Raw genomic sequence first — 7,070 nt, forward strand, 5'->3', positions numbered from 1 at the left:
TTTGTCTCGCTCCCACTAAGAGTTTGGGCATTTGTGTTTAATACTTAAAATATTTTCCTTTTACATTCCAAAGGACAGCCCTGCCGCTAATGTCTCACAGGAGATTTTTTTTTTTTTTTTTTTGTAGAGCGTTTTTTTTCTTGTTCTCCGTGTATCTACCTTAATATTTGTAAATAGAAATAGAAATAAATAAAATGAAAAAAGAACGAAAAAAGAAAGGAAATAATTTCCCCACGTGTCTCTTTTCTTCTTCTCATCCTATCTGCTATAGCATTGGAAGCTATAAGCAGAATATGATTGAAATCTGTATATGCTGGGGGTGGCCATGTTAATGTCAAGTAATTTATTATATAAACACGAGTTTTTTTTCATCACAAAATTCGTTTGCTTTTAGTGTATACCTGTCTTAAATACCACTGGGTCTGTGTATCATGATTTATATCTTATGGACAGGAGTGATACTGGTACATTACGTCTTGTAATCTCGTTTTAAATCACAGCCTTTCGTTTCAGTCCACTCTCGCCTTATTTAACGGTCCTCGCTCTGTCTGTTTGGTGATGCTGTGCAGGTATTGTAATTGGGGACCCCGATTTTAGACGTTTAATAGTTTTCTGGCTCAAAGGCATTTAATGCATTAATGAGTGTAATTTTTGCACAGCTGTTTCTCGGTGTTTGCAGGTTTGGTGTGTGTTTTTTATATTACAAAGGAACGGGCCGGTGCAATAGCTCAAACCCTGACAACCAAATAGATAATCAAGAAGACAAATGGCTTCTTTTGTAAGGCGAAGCTTCTTGTATTAATTTTCATTTTCTTTCTTAGAACAAGTATCGAAAATATGGAGCCGAAGAAAATAACATTCCGTCTGCAGTTTATAACTTTAAACACAAATACAGCCTCAAATTGGTCTGCTAGAATACCATGGCACAGAAAAGATTTTCCATTACACAGGGGTCGTTGATATCACTAAAAACAGTCCTGCTGTGATATGGTCTTCTCCCTTCTCTCTCTGTCTGTTATTCCTTATTTTTGTGAAATCTGCACAAAGACTTTGAAATATATTAAAAATATGAAATATGCCAGTGGATAGGTATTTTATGTGCTTGAGATGCTGCTTTCTTTCATTAAAAATGTGTGTGTGTGTGTGTGTGTATATATATATATATATACACACACACACACACACATATATTGGTATATATAGTGCATTTAATGTAAGAAAAATATAGTTAATGATGTCTTTGTCACTTTATTACACAGATGGGGATCTAAAGCAAAAACTGTTGTTGTTTTTCACGGATAGTGAAAAAACAAATTAACGCTTTCGATGTTGTTTTCACCTTCAGGCCTCCTGCACATTTGGCAGCAGCCTGTTTATGTCTTATTATTACAGGTCATTTTTATACTATCAAATGGCACTGTGTATGAGTGTGTAGTGGTACAGCTGCAAGGAGACGTGTGCAGCGCAGCCCTGCACAAAGGGCACACAATAACACAGCTTGTGAAATAAATGAATTTGTGTGTGGCATCAAATACAATATGCACCTAGGAATTCTATTCTAATCCCCCGAATCAAAGCTTTAGGCCCGGCCCTGTGAATAGGAGCGAATAGGTTTCAATAGAACCCAAAGTTCACAGCCATTATTTATAGACAGAGCCAAGAAAAATGCGAGAATTATACAGAAAATCATTAATCACTTCTTTTCTTTAAATACTTCTCCTCTTTGTTATTCAGCAGCGAATCTGGACAGACCTTCTGCTGGGAGAGAAGAAGAGTCTTGGAAGACACTTGAAGATTCTTCAGCTTTTTTTTTTCCCTAAAGAAACTCGTACATCCAGAAAACTTTTTTTTTTGGGGGGGGGGGGGGCGGTTGGGGGGTCATTTTTTTGTTTGTTTTTAAAAGAAAATCATCCTAAAATGAAAACATTAGCAGAAGACTTCCGAGGAGTGAGGATGGGAGCGCTAAAGGTAACGGCTGTTGGTTTTATTACCGAGGTTTTATTGCTTTATTGCCCCTGTTCACGCTGAGGATCCAGCCGCACATTTGTTGGGAGGCTTGTAAGGAGTTTTATGGAGGAGGCTTTGAAATCAGACTTTTGCAGCCTGCCTGTTGTGTATCTTGAATAGAGGAGAGGGGGGCTGAGGGTGCATCCTAGACGCAAATTATAAAGTGTGTTGATTTTAATTTATAATTTAATTCTGGCTTTTTATCAGTATTAATTTGTGAGCAAACTGACAGATGCTTTGAGAGCATGCTTTTTGGGATATAACTCGGACTTGTGAATTCATGATAAGTTTTCTCTTTTAGTTCATTTAATCTTACTAGAGAGGGTTTGTGGCTGCTAAATTCTGCACGTTATAACATTTGATTGTATGTTTTTCTTCTTTATTAAAACAAATGGCGAAGGCGAGGACTAGAACTGTAATTGTACCCTATACGATCAGCTTGCTTGACACGATGAACCAATTTTCGTGCAACAAACGATTTGCAAAAAATCCATCATGCAATGTTTAATTGCCTCTGTGTGTGTGTTTTAATCACTAAGCGTGTAGCCTTAAAACATGTACAAGCGTTTGACACCCGCCCCCCCCCAAAAAAAAAAAGAAAGAAACAAAATCAATTTCTCTTTGGTTTGCAAAGGTCAGTGAATCACAGTGATGGTTGTGCGCACTCGGCGGTGTGGTGCATGGTAAAGTAATAGAAACAAATGGAAAAGATATAAGGAATAGTACTGAGGGAGCGAGAAAAAAAATCGATGTATGGAGCGGACAGCAGAATGGCTGGCTTGAGTTCATCCAGGGGACACGTTTTCTAGGCGATTAGCTCCGTTCTAAAGTCACAGTCTGACCCCTGGAACCCTTGACCTCTGCTAGACTGGACACCGCTCTGTGTAACATTTGCTACATAAACCAGGGCCCACTAACTCCCAACACTGCGGCCGCTGCACAGTAACCTGGGGGCACGCTTCTATCGCCCTGCGCTGGGTACTCGTGTAAACCTTGAGGGCCCAGTCGAGTGATTGTCTGGTTCACTGGTGTGTTTGCAAAACAAATGCCTTATACAGTAACACTAGTGACCACCAGCAGTCCACACGTACACAGGGGGGCAATGGGTTTGTATCTGCAAGGCTACCCCTCTCACCACCAAAAGATGTGATGTTTAATTTAATTTGATTTCAATTTATTTTAGAATTTCCCTCCTGCTAATACACAGGAGGCTAAGGCATGCCGCACCCCCGAGGTTGTTAGGTTAAGCTCACAGATTCGCCCCTATTCAAATAGATGGTCCTGTTTTTGTTTTGTTGTTGTGTATCCTTTTTCTTTTAGTTTCAACCTGCACAGGGGCGATTTCCCCAGCACTGCTAATGTGAACAGAATGGGATTGTCTTCTTTCTTTCTCTCAGAATAGGACGATAACATTCAGGGTCTGTCGGCCGTCCCTGTTCCTGCACACAGAGCCCTTATACACAGCAGCCCAGTGAGTTGCTGGCTCGCCGACGCCTTGCTTTGTGTCTTTGCAGTGGGTCGTTTTTATTCCCCTTTAAGATGTACGTCCAGCCGTGGACGTCTCACCCGTACAGTTGTCGAGGTGCCTGTTTTCGTTTAGGCCGCTAATTGCGAAACAAATAGGCTTTGCTGTGCGTTGAATTATTGTTATGAAAAGCCGGAGAGCGGAGGTCAGCGGCGCAGTCATATAGATGCATTGCTTCAGAGCAGTCTTTGTGTGAGGAAGTTTTGTGTGTTTAAAATGAAGAGGACGCGTTTGGATCAAACAAGGCACCATTGTTACACCCCCCCCCCCCCCCATCACTGCACTGTATTTCTGCCTTTCTTTCGGTTTAATAATTATTAAAGCGGCAGCACTGGGGGCTTCAGATTAAAGTACAGAGACACACCGAGGGGGAGAGCAGACAGAGGAGACAGTTGTGTTGCTAACCTGTGTTTAATGGCGTCGTTTCCCTGTGCGTGTTGTCCCTTGAGTTTTATATGGCGAGGATGAAATGCATAAACCCCAACGTATATTTATTTAGTGTATTTATGTAATAGTACAGTCTTTCTGTGAACTGGAAACAATTCTAGACCCATGTGGGCCTTCAAAAAATAAACTATTCTTCTAATCTATTCAACTGTTTTTCTTCATCTTCTATTAGAAACTATAAAAGTGCATTGGATGTAGTAGTACTAGTAATAGTAGCATCCGAATAATAATAATAATAATAATAATAATAATAATAATAATAATAATAATAATAATAGTAGTAGTAGCACTAGTAGTAGAAGTAGGAACAACACTAGTTTGTTTGCAGGTAGTATTAGAAATTGAAATATTATTAGCCTATGGAACGGCATGCCTGTTCGGATTTTCGTCTGTTCTGCTTTTTATTTATATTTTATTTATTTATTTATGTCTTAGAAATAGTAACGACAAAAACAACAATATTATGATTATTATTATTGTTAATATATTATTTATTATTATAATATTAATAATAACAGTTGTCTGGTCACTATGGCAAGGTTTCGGAAGGGTTTTGTTGAGATAGTTAATCATCTACATCGGTGGGGTTGAGTTTTAACTGTGCTCGAGCTATGGATTTTTTTCCGCTTCATGTTTCTTTTTGAGTTTTTTTGGTTTTTATAGTTTCTTTGCTTGGTTAAGGAACATTGATTGCAATTCAGATTTAGTTAAAAAAGCGCAGAAAGGACCGAGTTGTGGGTAGATATGGGACAGTTTTTTCATAGAGATTCGTCTCTCCGGAGTAACCCGTCGGAGTCATTACTTTAAAGAGGTTCGGCTGCTCTGTGCCCGGTCTGACAGATTTATGATCCCCAATAAAAGCGGGCTTGCTCGGGTCCGTAAATCAATCTCTTTTCTCCTATATAAACCTACCCAGTAGTAAAAGCAATGTTTATATAGGCTTTACCAGTACCAGGGCTGGATATTATCGCACTGGCTGGAATTTCAATATTTTCTTCTGCAAAGCTTGTCTTTGAAATTATTATTATTATTATTATTATTATTATTAGTAGTAGTAGTAGTAGTAGTAGTAGTAGTAGTAGTAGTAGTAGTAGTCGTAGTAGTAGTAGTAGTAGTATTTATTACGGTGTGATCGTGGTTATTAGTCGCTTGTTCGGTTTCTTTATCTGAGGTTTTGAATTGTTGTTATACACATATATTTGGAATTTAATTTTAATTTTAATTGATAACTATATTTTCAAATCGGATGTCTATACGGCTTCAGATATGTGATTCCTTTGTTTTTCGTTTAATTGAGTGGATTGGGGTTAAAAAAAATGGATTTATGTTAAAATGTTGTTCCAGTTATATCGAAATACGGCAAACGTTCTTTCATTTCAAACTTTTGAATAATAGATTTATTGACATGTATTATTATTATTATTATTATTATTATTATTATTATTATTATTATTATTATTATTGTTGTTGTTGTTGTTGATGTGTGTTTTTTCTTGTCTGAGTGAGTTTTGTTTCTGTATTAAAAGCATGGGAACGTGTTCCAAATCTAAAACAATTGCAGTTTTTGCGCGTCATGTGTGTTTCGCTGTGTGCTGTATAGTCTGTACGGAAGAAGAAGAAAGAGAATTGGATTTTGCTCGCAGGTTGAACGGTCCCCGGGAGTTGATTGTTGCCTGTATCTGTGATTTTATTTACCAAGTTGCCAGCGCCGGGCGCAGTGCTCCCGGACTCCGTGCGCGCAGGCTGGGGGAGTTAGACACGAGGCAGAGCCCAGATCCGAGAGCAAACAATAGCTCATCTGCCCCTCCTGCAGACTTGTGCTCTAAGTAGTTTGGATAATTGCTGTTGACATAGGCTACCTTTTCCGTTCTTTTCCCCTTGATCTTTTCTGATTGTTTTATACATACATATTTTGTTCTTCTTTCTTAAACCTGGTTCATGTGTGCTTTGTTTTGAGGGTGGTGAGTGTGATTGGAAAAAAAAAAAGTCAGTGTCTTATTCTTTTGTGTGTGTCTGTGTGTGTGTGTACGGTTTATTTGAAACCAGACCACATATAGCTATTGTTTGACCTTCAGGATTCTCCAGGAGACGTGCACGTCCTTTCACAGTGTCCCAGGTCCATTGTTCGTTGATGCCAGGGTGTCAGGACTGAGAAAGCGGTACCTAGTTCATAATGCTGGGAGCGCAAGCTGCAGGCTTCTCCGTGTCTGCCCCTATACTACATTACAGCCCTCTTACCTGTGTTTTCTTAAGCGTGTAATGGTTAATTATACTTGTTATTATTGTCGTCTTTATAATAAACACTCTCAGGGCCTCAAGTAACTGGTGCACATTTAGGTTGCAAGGAATTCGTTTCACCGTTGGAAGTTTTGTTTAAATTGTAAATTCATTCGCTCCCAGATGAAGTACTGCTGCAAACAAATGAGTGACTTTAAATACAACATTTATTATTATTATTATTATTATTATTATTATTATTATTATTATTATTATTATTATGGAATAATCATGCAATGTAATTCCAAGACAGGACAGCTTTGATGAAGCCCAGACACTAGCTATTAACAGATAATGAAATGGACCCTGTTTAAGGTGCAATTTCGTAAAATTCAAAACGAAATATCAATCTCCCAAACAAGGGAGAGAGAGAGATAGAGAGAGCACGGAAACAGAAGAACGGTACCATATTGTACGAGTTTAAATATTAGGCAGCAACACAGTTTTATATTTTGCAAGTACAGAATAAAGTGAATTCAAGTTTAACAATGAAAAGCAGATAGACGAGAGAAACAAACAAACAAAGGGAGCAAGGAAGGAGAAGCTTTCTAAGACGATGGTCTAGTGTCTCTGCTCTTCCTCCTCATCGTTCTTTCAATACCAGTGACTTCCCTTTTTCTATACCTATGGAGAAAGTCTTTTTTCTATCTATTCGTTGGCATGAAAACGCAAGCTATCGCACAGACTCGTTTCTTGGGTGATGTTAATTTATTTATTTATTGGCTGCTTTTATGTGTTTCTTTTTTTCTTGGTTTTTGTGTGTGAATCTCGTGAAAGTCTTCAGTGCTCGAGCGTTGGGTCAGAGTGGTCCTGC

General features: G+C 38.5%; 1 protein-coding gene across 2 annotated transcripts in view; it reads left to right on the top strand.

Moving 5' to 3' along the window:
• Positions 1-1,865: 1,865 nt before the first annotated feature.
• hoxb3a (homeobox B3a) overlaps positions 1,866-7,070 on the top strand; it is a 26,436-nt gene continuing 21,231 nt past the window's right edge. For both annotated transcript variants that reach the window (XM_066698806.1, XM_066698810.1), the window contains exon 1: positions 1,866-1,968. The gene's annotated coding sequence lies outside the window, so the exon portion shown is untranslated. The remainder of the gene's footprint in view (positions 1,969-7,070) is intronic.

This window comes from Amia ocellicauda, chromosome 3 (genome assembly GCF_036373705.1).
Source record: "Amia ocellicauda isolate fAmiCal2 chromosome 3, fAmiCal2.hap1, whole genome shotgun sequence".
In the NCBI taxonomy this organism is placed as follows: domain Eukaryota; kingdom Metazoa; phylum Chordata; class Actinopteri; order Amiiformes; family Amiidae; genus Amia; species Amia ocellicauda.